This window comes from Homalodisca vitripennis, unplaced genomic scaffold (assembly GCF_021130785.1).
Source record: "Homalodisca vitripennis isolate AUS2020 unplaced genomic scaffold, UT_GWSS_2.1 ScUCBcl_7361;HRSCAF=15022, whole genome shotgun sequence".
In the NCBI taxonomy this organism is placed as follows: domain Eukaryota; kingdom Metazoa; phylum Arthropoda; class Insecta; order Hemiptera; family Cicadellidae; genus Homalodisca; species Homalodisca vitripennis.
The window spans coordinates 10386-29018 of NW_025783475.1; the positions used below are offsets into that span (position 1 = coordinate 10386).

Here is an 18633-nt window from a genome sequence, read left to right on the forward strand (position 1 = left end):
TAATTTTATCTGTGATTTTTTTCATTTTGTTATGACACTGTGATTTAACACAAATAAGGACACAACTTTTCAGAGAGTGAAGATTTGTTGTACTTCTGGATTTAAACATTAGATTACTGGGGAGCTGTGAAAATATAGAACAAGTTTTGCTACTTAAATATTTTGTTTTTTTTATACGCTAAACAAGTTAAAACTGGTTATTTAATATTTGTAAAAACTAGTTTTGATTCATTTCACTCTAGATCTAAAAAAACCTTTTTATTGGTGTATATTCAAAATAAATTAATACGTTATCCTATCTTCAAGATTTTATCTCTTTTATTACAAACAGTTGTTTTCTATTCAGATTTTGATGACTGATTAATTCTTATGTAATAATAACTGCTACTGCTTTCTTTCCAACTGCAGTTGGGTCAAGAAGATGGGGAAGGGCTGGAGAACATCTGCCATGCCCCACTGACCTCTCCGTTCACTGGACCGACCAGAGTGTCTCAGTGCGTGGTAGAGAGCATCTGGGGCTACTACAAGAACGGACAGGGAAGAAGTTCAACAGTGAGAGAGAGATGAAATAGACTTTGTTAAGGTCAACTATCTAGACCACTTTATCCAGTGTTCACAGTGAGTATAGTGTACATCCTTACTTAGTATGTAACGATACAACGAACAATTATGTCTGAGGTTGTATTATAAATTTGTCTACTGCTGTCATACCTTATTATAACTCACCATGCCTGTGGAGTGTTGCGATCATAATGACTAAAGACAGTTAATTCAGAATACCAGGGTGTCCTATGTAGGTACCAGTAGGATAAAGTGGGTTTAATTGCAAGCAAAAAGATGTTTAAAATTATCCAAGGTCACTGGGGAAGAGTAATCATGATTGGTCATCTGCTGTAGATACAAGTCCCTGGCCTCAAACTAGGGATGGCTTTCAATAAATATGATGGAGAAATTCCACAAGTTATGCTGTTGATATTTTATTAACACATTGCTCTGAGTAATCCTTATAGTCATCCTTGTCGGTCTTTGGTAAGTTATAAGGATGATGGATTCATGTTGAGTTCTTGGCTTTGAGTATCTTCTTCTTACTCGGTTAATTCAAGGAATGGGATGCCATCATGCATAGTAGGTTTTAAGAGATTGCTATTAGTTAGCTTATTAAATAGCAATAGTAAACTACAATGTTTCCTCTCATTCATTAAGGAAAAGGGTTTACTTCATTCATCCATTGCGTTAATATGGTATATATCCTTAGCGAATTTTCTCCATTGAAACCATTTATCACATTACTTCAGGCTAGGCTCAAGTGATTATTTGTTAGGGTGCAAAAAAATCCTGTGCCATAACCGGGGAGTTCAAACCCGGATCCCTGGGGTGATAAGTTGAGACACTAACGATACTGCTACCAGGGATGTAGTAGAGAAGTAATCCTTTATTTTAATCAACATATACTTAAAAATTTGTATACAAAAAATAATTTTTAAGATGTTCTTAAAGAATATTAAAAATATATGATAACGATTGTAGCAGGCCTATCGTCACCATTCAATGTTAGACATTAGTTGTAGGCTACTGAAAACTGTTGTATAATATGATATCACTAGATCAACATTATCATAACAATTAAGTTCTCGCCACAAGATCATTTCCTTTAAAGTTTTAGTGGGTTTTAATGTTCCAGTATCAATTGAATTCTAGTTGCCACTAGTTATCAATATTTAATAAATAGTCCCTCTAGGTTGATTTTAGTTAATTCATAGGGCATCCACTAACGTATGTTCAAGTTTTTTTTATTGAATCCAAATTTAGCCTTACTTGAAAGTTTCATTATTTGTTTAAATTAATATAAAACTTAGAAAAGTTTCAATAGAATTAAAGTTTGAATTATTAATGTAAATTTAGTTGCACAAGCGCTCTGATAAAATGGTTGAATTTAGACACTGAATAAAAATGTTTTTAGTTCAGTAAACAGATGTAACACTAGATTCAACTGATTATTTAGGTTATTTTAATTATACAATTAACATTGAAATTTAGATAGTGATTGGTAGAATATTGTTTTTAGATTATTTCGTAAAAGAACCAAAGAGTTATTCCTTTTTGAGAACCTTTTACTGACTATAAAATAAAATTAAAACAAGTACAATTGAATAAATAAAATAGAACTATTTTATTTCAGCTATAACTGGTCTATTTTTGCCAACATCAAGCTAAAAACTTGCCAAAAACAGCTGATTGCCAATATTATTCAGTTAGTGATTTAATCTATTTTACAATCTGATCACTCTGACTCATCTGGCCATAGACTGGTGACAACAATCAAACCCATATAACATTGACCTTGAACATATAAAAACAGGTTCATTCTTAAACCACTTTCTGACAATATTATCACTAGTTAGATTTTTACTAATTAACTTTGCTTGTACGTTATATTTTATAAAAGGAGGAAATATTATTGAATAATATTACATAATTTTATATAATTAACTGAAAATTAATACTGCAACTTATACTTAAAATTAATACTATAACTATATTTGATATAAATTGGTCAAATATAATTTTTAACGTTATTGAGTTTTTTTTTAATGGACCTGTAAATTGAATCTCAGCACTTACGTTACTATAACACAGGAAACTGATTATAAACCAATTTAATAACTATATTGGTACTATTTGATAATACATTTTACCCTGTGACAGTGATATATTTTACTCTCTGACAATAGACATATTGCAGTCTGACAATTTTACATTATCTTCAATCTGAATAATATCCAAGCTAATATGGACCAAGTTAAAATTACAAATATTTGTAAGTTTTGCGGAAAAGCTGCCAAGTCTGGATCAATATACTGTAATGGTGCTTGCAGAGAAGTTGGATACATTTCACATGTATAGGTATGACAATATAGTGAAGTTAAGCACTTATCAAAGGATCTGCTGTCACAATGGAAATGTTTTAAATGTTCTTTGAGTGATGAGGACATTGACAACTTCAGGCAGCAGCCTTCAACACAGCATGACAATCCATTGCTCATGGGCATTATACAAGTATGTACTCTTTGTGACAACACAACACAGAGCAATGAAGAAATGGTTTTGTGTAATGGTGAGTGCGCTTCTTGGTACCACAGAGTATGTATGGGGATGTCTTTGGAACACTATAAGGACATTTGTAAAAAGCCCTAGCAACACTTGGATTTGTCCTACCTGTAACCCAAATGTATTTTCTCAAAGCTTTATTACACAGAAACAAATAAATTGTCCGCTCATTTCGGGAAATTGTGCGATAAATCACTAGATGAGCTCCAAATAGAACCTTCTTCTTATAATACAACACAGGCTACCGATGAAGGATTTGTTACACAAGTCAGCAGAGATTGGGTCTAAGCTCCTTGCACAAAATGAGGAGCTTAACAAAGAAAACTATAAGTTGATTTTTGCATTACAATCAAAGGAGGCTGGAACTGGAAGATCTTAAGAAAATTAATAATTTATTAATCAGTAAGCAGGAGAAACTATTTTCTGAACTTGATGTTTCTCTGAAACAAGTAGAGAAGGAGAAATCTATAAGAAATATGCTGCAACAAAACTTTGAAGAGCATGGACAATGAACAACGTCGTATCATTACATCATGTGAACTAAAGATCACTGCTCTTGAGAAAAAACTTTCTTGTTTAACAAAAAGTTCCACTGATGCTTTAGAAATTTGTTGTGCTAAGACTCCTCCAGAAACTAATGAGCCAAATAACCAAGTAATTAAAACAAATGCAGCTGGGGAAGAATTGGCATCACTAAGTGGAAGATTGTCATCCTTGGAAGAACAGCTGAAGACTTTGAACACAAGGGTTATATCGGTGGAAGACAAATTGACAGTGAACAATCCAGAGGAGATGACCATTTTAATGAATGGTTTGAAGGCTTTGGATCTTAGAGTAACAACTTTGGAATATTCCCCTTCCTATCAAGAAACAGGAGTATCCTTACATGAAAGTGAAAATAAGTCTGACACCTTTCAAAATATAGATCAGTGTTCTACACACACTATGAATCTCAACACTGTTGTGGATTCTCTTACTTCCACTCATAACTTTAAATTAAATGTAAAAAACCTCCCATTTCTGCAAAGCTACTGAAAGCTGGACAGACAAACAGAAGAATTTTTTAATGAAAATATTGATGACTTCATCAATCACTGCACATCAAATAATATTTTAGAAAATAACAGCTTCAAACCACATGTTTCCCTTTCACCACCCACACTGCTAACAAGAAATAGTATTCCAGGAACTAAAAACCACATTCCTCACTCCAAAATTGTTTCTCACATGGAGGTACAGCAAGGTTTTTTTAGAAGAGGGTCCAAACATAAAGGGAAAAATAAATTTTTTCAAAAAACCAATTGATTTGCAGAACTTTTACAAACTCAAGCAGAAAAAATGGCAGGAATTTGACAATCTTACATCAAAATGTGGACAGAGTTGGGAATAAAATGGAAAAGTTGAATCATCTTCTTTTTTCTCTCCACCCTGACATTCTAGTAATCACAGAGCATGGGCAAAGCAATGAGAATATTCTAAACACAAGATTTCTGAACTACACAATTGTTTCTGCATTTAGCAGGATTAACACATCAAAGGGAGGAGTTGCTGTTTATAAGCATAGCAGTCTTTCCAATGAAGTAAATGCACTAGATATCGAACATTTCAGCATTCCCTTGGTATGTGAAGTCTCTGCAATTGCAATCAAGGTTAATAAGAAGGAAACAACTGTACGTGCTGGGTGTTTATAGACCTCACAGGCAGGATAAAGAGTCTTTTTATCTTGCTCTCCAGACACTTACATCTATTTTTGAATCATGGCCTGCTCAATGCCTTAAACTCATTGTTGGAGATTTCAATGTTGATTGCCTAAAAACTTCTAGTGATTCAAAGGACACTAAATGAGCTCCTGATTAGTTTTGATATTGTAAGGATTTTGCTGCCACCTACAAGAATTACCTGTGACACAAGCTCTTCCATCGATATAGTTTGCATATCCTCGGCCTTCAGGGATGATATTAAATGTTCAGATAATTCCTGCAGCTATTTCGGATCACACGGGACAACTTTGCAGTTTGGAGTTTGAAGCGGCCATGACTAAACCAACTTCATCCACACGTCGGCACTACAATGATGAGAGTTTGGGGATTCTGAAAATGCTTCTTGCTACTCAAGACTGGACACAGGTTTTTGAGACAGCCCTGACAGAAGAAGCTTATGATATCTTTCTTTATATATTGACAGCATCCCTTAACGAAGCATGTCCCTTGAGAAAATCTCGTGAAAGACCTGTCTCTTCAGTAAAACACAAGTATGATACTGAAGCAAGAAATCTGAAAGAGCAATTTCTGCAGGCCCAGGACAGGTACTTGTTTCATGGTATGGAAGAAGATAAGATGAAGGCAAATCACCTTAAAAAAACTTATGACTTGAAACTAAAGTCTTTAAGACAACAAGCAAGTACAGACTATCTTGACAGATCTGTTAATAAAAAATAAAGCTCTCTGGGACACTGGTAAACAGTGAAAGGAAAAGGAAAGCCTCCAATACCTCATACTTAGACCATATCATGATTTCCAATTCAAAAATTGAGGACACTACAGAAATTGCTAACAGATTTAATAAATTTTTTACTTCTATGGCAGATGAAACAGTAAAAACTAATCTTCTGGAAAAAATCTGCAGTAAGAAAAATATTTCCTCTGAATGTAAGGATACCTCTAAATGTGTTACATCTTACTTCTGAAAGAGAATTGAAAACAATAATATCAAATATGAAATCCAAACCCTCTGCTGGTCTAGATGAGTACTCTTCTATGATGATTAAATACTGCATGGAGGAGTTACTTCCACCCTTACTTCACATCGTAAACCTCAGTTTGAGTGAGGGTTGTTTCCCAAGTAAGCTGAAAACTGCAAAGGTCATACCCTTGCACAAAAAAGGAAAAATGGATGACATGGGGAAACTACAGACCGATATCGCTAATATCAACCTTTGCAAAAATAATAGAGAAGGTTGTTCTTGTAAGAATTTTCAAACATCTGAGGATAAACAACATTGATTTATCAAGTCAACATGGTTTTCTTTGCAATAGATCAACCTCAACTGCTTTGGTGGATCTTGTTGAATTGATCTTAGAGAAACTTGAAGAAGGAGATAATGTCATAAGCATCCATCTAGATATGAGTAAGGCATTTGATTGTCTTAGCCACAAGCTTATTTTAGATAAACTTGGACATCTCGGCTTTGAAGGAACGGCATGGAATTGGTTCAGAAGTTATCTGGAGGGTCGTGAACAGCTGGTGGAATTGAAGGAATCTAGGAATGGAGCAACATCTACAGTAAGATCTACCAAACTTCCCATTACCAGAGGAGTACCCCAGGGGTCTGTCCTGGGCCCGGTGATGTTCATACTTTTCAGTTTTGACCTCCCTTATTTTACAGAAACAATACTGTCGAATCGTGATGTATGCTGACGACTCTGTCCTTGTGACTTCATCAAGGGTTGTGGAGGATCTTGAAGTGCAGACATACATAGCCTTCAACATGGCTCTTGACTATTGTAGCTCCAATGATCTTGCTCTAAATGAAAGCAAAAGTGTACAAAATAAACTTTGGAAGCAAGAGAGATGACATTCACGCTCTTCCTAATTTACAATGTGCTAAGTCAACTAAGCATCTAGGAGTCATACTGGACAAACCATATTTCCTGGACAAATCATATTGACGCCCAATTATGCAGCAAGCTGAGCAGCTCACTTTTTGTCTTGAGACGGATGTTGACTATAGCCTCACCTCAGGCAGCCAAGACTAGCTATCATGCACTCTTTGAGGGGACACTTAAGGTATGGCATCGTGCTTTGGGGAGCCTCGTCACACAGCCACCTTGAGCGAGTGCTGATAATGCAGAAGCAGGCTGTGAGGTTGCTGCATGGTCTAGAAAAAAGGGAAAGCTGCAGAGACACCTTCAAGGGTAACATATTAACTGTAGTGGGCATTTATCTATTGGAAAACTATCTGCCTAGCTAATTCAAAAGGCCTTGTACGGAATGGACACTTCCATTCTTATGGTACTAGGCATGCAAATGACTTCAATCTGCTTGCTCACAGGACTGGAAGATTTGAAAAGAAGCCTACATACGCTGGTGCTAAATTTTACAATAGACTGCCTGCTGAAATCAAGACAACTGAATATCAAGGAGTTTCAGAGCACATCTTCAGGATTGGCTTCTTCAAAGACCTTTTTACAGTATAGCAGAGTATATGGACTGGCCAAACAACTTTCCATGAAATATCTGTATTTAACTACCCAATTTGTATTGTATGACACCATTTTCAATTTTGATAATTGTAAAATAAAGTTTCTCTCTCTCTCTCTCTCTCTCTCTCTCTCTCTCTCTCATATGTTGATGTGGCCAGATTCTAATGCAACAGAGAGAGAAATCTCTTCTCAAACATATTGTACCTCCATAGGCTGCAAGCATAACATTTAAATAATATTAATTAAATAATGAATGTTTTGGGATAATCTAAATTATTTTAATATACTTACAATATTATTTTATTTTAGATTGTTATGATACTTCTTATTAAATCTCTCTTTTATAAAAACCATTGCATTTAGTTGCTCATTTGAGCTTTCTAGAAACGTTCCATGTTCATAAGTACATATTATTTGAACCTCAAAATTAATGAGTAGTGATTATTTTTAAAATTCTTTCCTGATATTGTTAAAAACACTTTGTAATTACTTAAATTGCCTCCTGCTGATCTTATTCTTTTTACAATGATTTGTTTTATATGGTAAAACCAATATCACGGGACCGCTACTGTTGCAAATTCCACTCCCACTCATGATTTGAATGGTGGATTCATATTAATTAAAGTTATTAGCGCTTTATTCTTTCATCCACTTCATAATTTAAAGCAAAAAATTGTTTGAATCAAATACAAAAACTTAATTACGTATAAAGCAAGATTTTACTAGTTACAATATAAATGTCATTGAAAATCTGAGAGGTTATTAGACATTTAACCAAGGCATTACATAATTTTTATGGATTTAAATTCTTTATAGAAGTTTTATTGTATGATTTTACACTTATAAATCATAGTAAAAACTGATTAAAGTGTCATTTTAAGTTTAGAGTATTACTTTTTATGACGAGTTTTTATTTTTTATTTTTTTTGCCCACAGGAATAGTTACAGAGAAGAATGCCTGGCAAATGTTCGGTGGCCCTATCGATCCTGCAATAGCCCTAGGGGGCTTCCTCAAACCTGGTGAATCTCTGTCCAAAGATGCACCTTACGAGTGAGAGCAACAGCTGTCATCCTTACCTTTATTGTCAAACAAATTATCACAATTAAAACCAAACTCCAGCCAGCCCTTAAGTGGGAGAAAAGCGTGTGTGTACAAACTTTTCACTTTAGTCCAGTATCAATGTTTTCATTCTGAAATTGTTTAATTCCAGTGATTCGAGGCAATGGGTCAAATGTGGTTATATTTGCTGTTTTTGCTTTGTACCTCTGTATCCTGCCCTTAAGTGGGAAGAAAATATATAATTTGTTAGTGTAAGAACTGTTAATAAAATTTAGATTAAAATTGCCCAGTACAAACTGTTTATGCTTTAGTTTGGTGATTGTGACAACTGCCTGAAAAATTTGCAATACTGACTTTTTTTCCCACTACACTGCATGATGGTGGATTAGGGATCAATTATCCAGCTTTCATCATCTCTGGTTTGATGTTTCGCATGTATGAGTAAAACTTCTTCCCTACCAAAATACAGAATTCACGGAGGATTATGAAATGAAATGAAAAATGTCTTTATTGAATACAACGTAAAACATATTCAATTGGCGAGGTTAGGACTATTAAGTCCTCTCTTACACCTAACCATAAATTAATAAACTCTACTATTACTGTAAAACAAGAGCCACAATACAGTTTACATTACTGTTTTACAATCAAAAAATTATAATCTCTATTTATTATAAAGTAATAAAATGAAATAAAGGTTCTCTATGAAACTAAAAATAAATAAATAGAATAAAACTTACAAGGAAATTAACAGACATTCATCCATCACCATTCATACAAAGCCATCGTCCCATTACCCTATGCCACGATATCGTCAACCCGACGAGGCCCAAAACAGATGGTCCCTAAGCACCCCCCGAAACCGTTCCCGACTACGAATACCTCTGATATGATCCGGGAGATTATTCCAAAAATCGACAAGCAGAGACTGTGAATGATTTACTGTAAATAGAGGATCTATGAACAGGAATAGATAACAGAGAGGCTCCACGTCGAGTATTCCTAATTGCTTGTTTCAGAAATGAAAAAGAAAAGCGTTCAGGACAGATAGGAAGGGGAATAATCGTTATACAAAATAGAATGTAAACATTGCTGAGAATGTGGAAACTGACGGAGTAGATTCAACTTTAACAGATGTAACTGATTGAATGAAGGGTGTTATATGGTCATATCGTCTGAGGTTGAAGATAAAGCGAACACAATAATTTTGAGCACGTTGTAATCTGTCCGAAAGCTCAACCGTTTTACATGTCATTTATAACTTCGCTACAGTAATTGAAATGGCAGAAAATCAGGGTCTTTCACTAGCATTACTTTCAAATTCAAAGGTAAATAAATAGCAAAATTGCTTAAGACTATGAATACCAACAAACGCCCTGCCACAAGTCTCAATAACATTATCGGCCCAACTAAGAGTTTTTGTAATAGTCAGTCCAAGATTTTTGACCTTGTCACTGTATGAGAGAGGGATGACCGTTCAATACGAGTGTAGGAGAGTTGTTCAAGTCGGATACCGCTCAGAGTCTGGAAGTTCCAATAAGAATAGTTTGAGTCTTGCTTTCGTTAAGTTTCAGTCCGTGTTTGAAGGCCCACGTTGCAATAGCGTCAATGTCAGTGTTCATGTCAGCATCAATGTTTGGATACTTTGAAATGGAAAAGTGGCTGTAAATTTTGTAAATCGTCAGCATACAGGTGAAAAAATGAGTGTCTGATCATAGCAGTCAAATCGTCAATGTAAGTAAGGAGTCTTTGTCGTTGGACCTTACACACTTGCTGACGATCTGACAGATTACGACCCAAAACCACTCCACACAGCCATCAGAGCAATCCGATTTTAGACAATTTCAAAAGAAGCAATGGGTGGTAAACGCAGTCAAAAGCTTTAGAAAAATCAAAAAGCGTTAAAATAGTAACAAGCCTTTTGTTCATTTGCCGAACGTATATATTCAGTGATTTTTAAAAAGAGCACCCGTTGTACTGTGATTAGTACGAAATCCTGATTGAAAGTTGGACAAAATTTTATTGGATTCGAGAAAGAAACATACTTGTTTCATGCACCACTCTCTCAAGGCATTTAGATAAAGCTGATAGAATGCTAATAGGTCTGAAATCTGAGGGTTCACCAGGACCATGAACATTTTTGAAGTGGGGACGAACAAATTAGCGAGTTTCCAAAAACAGACGGAAATATTGAGGAAGAAAGAGATCTGTTAAAATATTTGTGATTATAGGAACGACTACGGGAAGAATATATCTCAACAATTTCATAGGTATTTTATCGGCTCCTTATGTATTGCTTGTTTATGTAATACTGAGTTTTCAGACTGTGTGTGACATGAAGAGGGTGTGTTTATCTTATACTGCTTGAACTATGACACAATAAAAGTTCCCCCCACAATATGATATGTAAACTGTGAGTGAGTCGTGTTCTTGCACCAAGTGGTTTGTGTGTCGGAAGGATGAGCAATCCGGGACAACCAGTTTCCACAGATAGTCCATACTCAATCCCGTGTGTAAGGTTTGAGTGAACTGAGGTCAGTATTGTGTTTGTCGAGTAATTGGCGACATTGTTTTACCTACAGTTCATTAAGATACCAACTCATCTCATGATGAAAATTATGAATTTCTCTGTTATTATTATTATTTAAACTGCACAACGTATCATGCTATATTTATTGGTGAAAAATATTAATATATATATATAATATAATAAAATAACTTAAAAGTATTATTACAACAACAAAAAATTATCCAACATCATCCCGACTTCAAAAGGCCATTCCTGTCCGACCCCATACTTTTGTATGTTGTTATATCCCAATAATTTTGTGTGCAAAACATTTATTGTAATACTGATTGCCTCTAAATTTTCACTATCATTAAAAAAATGTAAAGTCATAAACAACCTTATTTAAATATTGCTCTGTGAATTATTTTCTGTAATCATTGATCTATATAAATCAATGTAAATCATGATTGGTATATTAATGTAAATTAGGTTTGTGAAACTGTACATTTTGTTCAGGTCCAATAGATTTGTTGGAATGTAATAAGTTTTTGTGATTATTGTGGTATATTGTATGTTACTGCAAAGTTGAAAGTTGAAATATCATTTTAACTATGTTAATAATATTAGAATTATTGCCTCCTAACAGTTGTAATAATGTCTGGTAGAATGCTGTATTGTGCTTTTTGAGCAATTTAATTTTTTTAACAAAACAATGTTTACCTTTCTTAAAATCCTATAATTTATTCAAAACATCAGATTAGTATGTTCATGTTGATTAGCACTTAGTAGTATCCCTTTCGTCAGCACCAAAAACTTGTTTGTTACTTTTCATGTACGCTGAAACATTTTAGTAATGTTTTTATATTGTTTTAAAGTATAAAGGTGCAAGTAATATAGTTACTTAATTTTAATAAAACCGGTTTGATGAAGGCTGTGCGAGTGGTGTGCTGTTACGTGCCTTACAGTTTGACCACCATACTGAGATATGAGATATAAATTAATTTGTACCCTCCGAATCAAAACAGACTGCAATAACTCAATTCGAAATAGGGTTAATCTGTTACTAACAACTTTTACTTTTTTAGATTTATTAGTGTTTATGAAGAACTGGACAGAGACTGAGAAACCTCCATTCATGGATGTGGCATTCACGGCTGAAAGGTCTATCGAAGATGAACTGGATAAAGAATCTCGCTCTGATGTGGTCACAATCTTTGGCAGCTATGTTCTCATGTTTGCTTACCATAGCTATTGGCACTGGGTCCAGATTCGCCAGTGTAGTACATTGTTGGTGAGTATTATAATGAAGCTTATTTTGTGTATTTCGTGGTAGTTAATTTTATAGAGCTTATACTTAAAGCTGTAAACAGCACATATTATACTTTTATAGTTGGCCTCATAGTTTTTAAGATTTTTATTGCTGATAGATGCTATAATAATATTCTCCCTGTCAATCAACCATGATGTGTATATTCCCACGTAAAATTGTACCTATATTCAATGTCTATTTTTCTTATGTTGCCACACATGTTGCCATTCTTATTTTCTATATCCAAACTATAGCTGCTCAGTAGTAGACAAAAAAACAATCGCTAAAATGTTTTCATATCGTGCAGGATAATGGTGGATAGATAACCAAAGTGAGAAAAGTAATATGGTTTCAAATACTGACATAATAATAATTAATTACTTGAAGTTTGTATGTTCTGTGTCATGTTGAAAACAACCAGAATTGTTAAAGAATAAACAAAAAGAATGTTAAAATGCACAAAAAAGAATAAACCATAAACATGCCTAAACTCAGCACCTTGTCCAGAGAAGCACAAATGAAAAAACATTATACAATTACAGATTTATTGCAAAAACACATGATTACATACATCACAGCAGGCAGGAAAAAAATCACTTGGAAGTTCTACGTCATTGTGACACAGTGATTTTAGGGGCATAAATGTAAAACAATCAAAGGACAGGATGATATTTGTTTGAGTGGGGGAGAATAAAACTAAAACATTGCATTGTACATTATGAAGAAAAGTTTATTTTAATTGAAAAAAGATAACCAGGTTACCTTAAATAAATTATAAAAATTCAAGGAAATCTCATTCAATAACATACATGTTACACAATAATATTGAGGTCTTGAAAAAACGAGATAGGAATAAGTAAACATTAGGCCAGAGGTCTTTTCTTCCAACTCTCCCATTATAATTTGTTCTGTATTGAATACTAAATTTTCGAGAAAAATGAAGATGAACTTTTGTTTCTATAACTGTAGATTTTGTCATTCCTGTGACTGTTAATCTAAGTTATGAATTTTTATATAAAGAAGAGTATACCTTTTTTAAATGGGCTGGTTGTGTGAACACAACTAGCACTGACTGACACATGTGGGTCAACAAGTGTATGGCAGTTCAAGCTTTATCTGTACTTAGAAATTAATAATTAAAATTAACAATTTTATTATTTCGTTAATTAAGGATAGAGCAAGAAAAACAAACCATAATAAACCAATTTATGATTTCAGATGGACAGTAAAATAACTCTGGGCCTGGCTGGTGTGGTGGTTGTATTGATGTCTGTAGGGTGCTCCGTTGGTTTCTTCGGCTACATTGGAGTACCGGCAACACTCATCATCTTTGAGGTAAGATGGCTCAGTATGTATATGGCTGGTTTATTAACGTTAGTAACAACATACTGTAAAAGCTATATTTATGTGGTTGAAGATTTCCATAATGCTAATATTTAGATGTTTTTACTCGGTTATTTCTTTTAAACTGAAAACTGCATTTGGTTGAACTAAAAGCAACTTTTTGCAGATTATTTTTAATCAAATAAATAGTATCCTTCCATTGTTCAATCCCAAGTTTGTTGCAGTTAATCAAACTGGTTTTTGGTTATAAAAACTGCATTATTTTATTACTTTACATCAGTTTTAACTGTTACAGATGTTTTATAAATTCATGGTTATTAATATTTTTGCTCGCACAGGTTATTCCATTCTTGGTGTTAGCTGTGGGAGTGGACAACATCTTCATAATAGTCCAGAGGCAACCAGAGGAGAACCTAAACTGGAAGGAGAGTCTGCGGAACAACACATCGGTCGAGTGCTGGGCCTCGTAGGACCATCCATTCTGTTGACCAGTGTCTCCGAGTCATGTTGTTTTCTTCCTCGGTAATAATTACTATTTAAATAATTCCAAAGTATAATATACTAAGTATGTGGATACAAAAGAGCTAATGCTCTCATCAACTTGGACTCAAGGATCCAACATGAAGAGGGCTCGAACAGTTCTGTGGTATTTCTAGGTGTGTGAATCCTATAGGGATTGGCCTCAAAGTGGATTCATACTGAACATAAAAGAAGGTGGGGATTCCCAGTTCACAAATCTTTATTTGTACAGTTACAGTACAAGAAATTCATATTGTCAAGTGCAGTATGCATGTGTGACAAATTTTTTTACACATATAACATAAAAATTTTAATATATTTTGGTCGGCTGCACATTAAATTAACAACCAAACTAATTACTGGGATTGCATCCAGGTCTGAGGATGAGTAGATTGGTCCTGCAGTGACCTTCACCTAAGGTGGCGTCTGATCTCTCTAAGTAGTTCAGTGTCTTCTCAGGTTGTGGGTCTAGTTGCAGGACATGGTTACTGAAGGAAGCATCTTCCCAAAGTCAGCATTTTTCGGGAGGATCGATTCTATAGAGTATGTGACGGGGAAGAGGAAACTGCTGAAACACCTGTTCTTTGATTGTTTGATTGTTTGTGCAAAAGACCTTTGAGGCTTAAGTGCATGGCAATAGGCCGCCCTTAGAAGAAGAAGAAGGATGTGATAATCCAGAATGCTGTTATCCTGACATTATCAGAAGAATGAGAATTGCTGTAGTACACTTTCTGACTACAAAATGTTTTTTCATTAATGACAATGAACATGTCATAAGTGACTGCTGCTATAAACCAGACTATGTATCATGCACCAAAAATATTGATACATACATTATTATTCATGAATGTGTGTTATTTTCTAAAGTTCCTACATAATAAAGTTAAATTTAGTGCTATATATGCTACTAGCTTGCTTTTGTTAGGAATTGATAACTCTCTCAGACTATAAATAGCAAACACTGACGCTTGCTGTAGCCATGTACCTGATGCTGGTGCTCAGTTTTTAGATATCATTACCAACTAGAAACCTGTTTTTAGTGGTCTGAAATTTTGATTATCAAAAACAGGCTTGGTTCCTATCAAATAATCATGTCTCTAGTGTAATGTTTTAATAAAAACAAAACGTAAAAATAGAAAAAAAATTTTCAAAATAATAGATTTTCAGTAATGGTTAATTTCTGAACAAATGATTTTTTTACAGGAGGGTTATCAGACATGCCTGCAGGTCAAAGCCTTTGCATTGTATGCAGCTATGGCTCTGTTTGTCGACTTCCTCTTTCAAATATCATGCTTCATCAGCATTCTTGCTTCTGGATACCAGGAGACGAGAGGTATTGTTTCTGTTGTAAAGTCTGTTATGTTTTTACTATTCTTATATGTAATGTTTTAGGCATTTTCTAATTTGAAATTTAATAAATAACTTGTTGTTTCCAGAACAAAAATCAAAACAAGAAAAGTCTTCAAATGGGAATGAATTATAATTTCTTAAACTTAATAATATTTAATTAATATTAATATTAATGGCTCTGCCAGTTTTAGTTTATTTTTTTTTCATTTGAAAAAGAAGCCACATTGATTGCTGATTGGTGAAAGTTAATGGTGATGGTGTTAAATTTCATCCAACCACGATAAAGCTCTGGCCCCTTTTAATCAACTGGGGATATGCATTATTACTGGCTCTGCCAGTTTTTGGTTTAACTTTTGTTGGCAGAAGATAGCTGTCTACAGCCAATGCTAAAATATTTCAAGAATTAATGTGTATTTGCATTTTTTTGACGTGGTGTGAATTGGAAAATGTAGGTGATTGTCATAACAGTGCCCATGCAAGCCTAAGAAATTAAGTATCTCCTATTAATACGACTTTTAGCTATATCTAGATGTTATGTTCTTGGCTTTGTTTGTCTTTGGGGTATATCCAAATTCTAAATTAAAAAATGTGTTGGTTACAGTTAAAACCCTGCTAATAAAATCTACATTCGTCTGGATATGTGCTGCTGCATTACTATGATTAATTACTGCATTACTATCAATAATTAATACTTTAATTCTCCAAATGTAAAACTTCCAAACCATAAACCTAGATTGTGATTAGGCAAATAAAACGAATTAATCATAATATATGTTTGTTACTATATGATGATGATAAGGAATTTTAAAATTAGCTATATTTCTATTACGTAGAAACAAGCAGTGTCTCTTATTATTGAACTACTTTTATAATTTTTGTTATTATGTTTGTTTTTTTTTTTTTGTATAGTACACTTATTCTTATCAATTTAATGTGACCATTCAATGTCACAATGGCTAATGTAGGAACAGGAGGACTGTAAGCTTCTCAAGTGCTGGTTAGTGATTATGATGGGTTGAATGAATAAAAAGAAGTAAATAGTCCAGAGCTATTACTTGTGTCTTGTCGTTTTCTGGCAGAAACTTGCAGTTAAAAACTTGACTCATCTACCTCAAACAGTAAAAATTAGTGGCAATGCTCACAATACATCTTATCCTAACAAACATATATGAACATGAACATCCATGGGGTGCCAAATAATCTGATACAAAGTCTGGCCTACGCCAGACTCAAGATATATGAAGCAAACACTACAGAAATTCAGTTGTTGCTATGTTTAATCTAAAGAACCTGAAGCAAATACTTACAGGGTCCTGGAAATATGAAACAGTACCATCCTTTGGTAGCAATTTAATTTGTAATTCTCTTGAAACAAAGTACTTGCTTCAATATCAACATAATGAAGCAAGTACTACTTTTTATTCACTTCACCTGATATTTAAAAAGGAATACCATAAATACTGAACACCTAGAAAGTGTTAGGGAAAAGAAAAAAAGTGAAATAAAAAATTCTTTGTTTATACACGCAAAGTTAGGGCTGCATGGTCAAGTTAGATTTACTTTGACTTTACACTTACACGTAAAATTTTTAGAATGTATTAAATATTACCTTAAGAATAAAAAAACAAAGTAAATAATTACATTTAAACAATGTGGAGAAATTAATATAATATTTTAACATTCAAAAAGGTAATTTTAAGAAATTAATAAATGAACTGCTTTTTGTAATTCTTAAAACATATAAAATAAAATTGTACTTTTAATATACAAATAATAAAACTAAAGTAGTTATTATAACTTAGTTAATTGCTAATAAGTCCTAAATTTTATTACACACAATCTCACATTCATTCCCTCTGCCAGTCTCATGCCCACAGCATCTCAGACCGAACCTGCCCCAAACCGTTTAAGATGCATATCTTTCAGTTTCGCTACAGACCAGGAATGGCAATTGGAAGTAATGGACTGGAATGTGTTTGCAGGAGCACAGGCTGGACATGCTCTGCTGGCTGCAGTCCCCAATCAAGGAGGAGAAGCTGCCGGAGGAGGGCACCACTTTACAGCTTCTTCCGGGGACTGGTATGCACCTTGTGTGCTTCACCGCTACGTGCGTCCCACCGTGTTGCTTGTGATTTCTAGCCTGGGTGTGCCTCAGTCTCGCCGTCCTTACCTAGCCTGTCCATCGGCCTTGACCAGGAGCTCTCAATGGCCTCCTGAATCTCATGTCTATAGATACTTTACGGTAAGTTCAATTTATGTTTACATAGAACTAATATTTTTTTGTAACTAGTCACATATTTGTAATTAATTAACAAATGGGAATCTAAGTTGAATAAGAGTTTCTTTACAAACTATTTAGAGATACGACACAAAAGCTTTTGTTATGTATAACCCTAATTTTTCATAAATTATTCTTTTATTTTGTCAATACCATAGTAGTTTACAGTTAAGCTAGTTTCTGGTGTTTTTGCATTAAACATTTAAATCACAATTTTAAATTTAGACATGTTTACTTTTTAGATAGTTAATGTGAATCTTGAATTTGTATTTTACAGAAATATTGTTTGTTGTGAGATTACCAACTAGTAAAGTGTTTTTGATTGTTAAAACTGAAAATGTATTAATTTTTGTTTTGGGTATTAAAAAAAGACCAAATATATATTTATATCGTTTAACTAAAAAATGAAAATGTTTATACTAATGGACCCTGCAGTTCGCACTATAGAACATCATGTTCAAAATCAATGTTAGAAGATATTGGATATCTATAACAATATCAAAACAGAATTGTAGACATTGAGAACCTATTGTGTTGTGACCAGTACCTGAAACCAGTTCCTGTCTATCGGCCATCCTGTGTACTTCGTACTCACCGGCAGACTAGACATGTTCGGACTACTCCACACAGAACATGATCTGTGGCAGCCAACACTGCAACTTGGACTCTCTTACCTCCCAGATATACAGAGCATTCCAAGCACTCCAATTTGTGAGTTTCTTTACATAGTTTAACGTCCAATTTTGAATTGCTTGATTAAAAACCCAATATTCAGTTGGCAGTGTATCAGCTCTTCATAATTTTGCTGTAATGCTCAAAGGATAGGTATTTGAAACATTTGAGGTGATGTTTGACTACAAATTTGTAACATTGCCTAGGTGTACCAAATAAGGAACCCTGGTTTATTCTTTTGCTTGTTTTTTTTTCTGTTTTTTTTTTTTTTAAGGATATTAA

At 34.0% G+C, this 18633-nt stretch overlaps 1 pseudogene; it reads left to right on the forward strand.

Moving 5' to 3' along the window:
• Positions 1–408: 408 nt before the first annotated feature.
• On the forward strand, positions 409–18390 carry LOC124374119 (annotated as a pseudogene).
• The last annotated feature ends 243 nt before the right edge of the window (positions 18391–18633 follow it).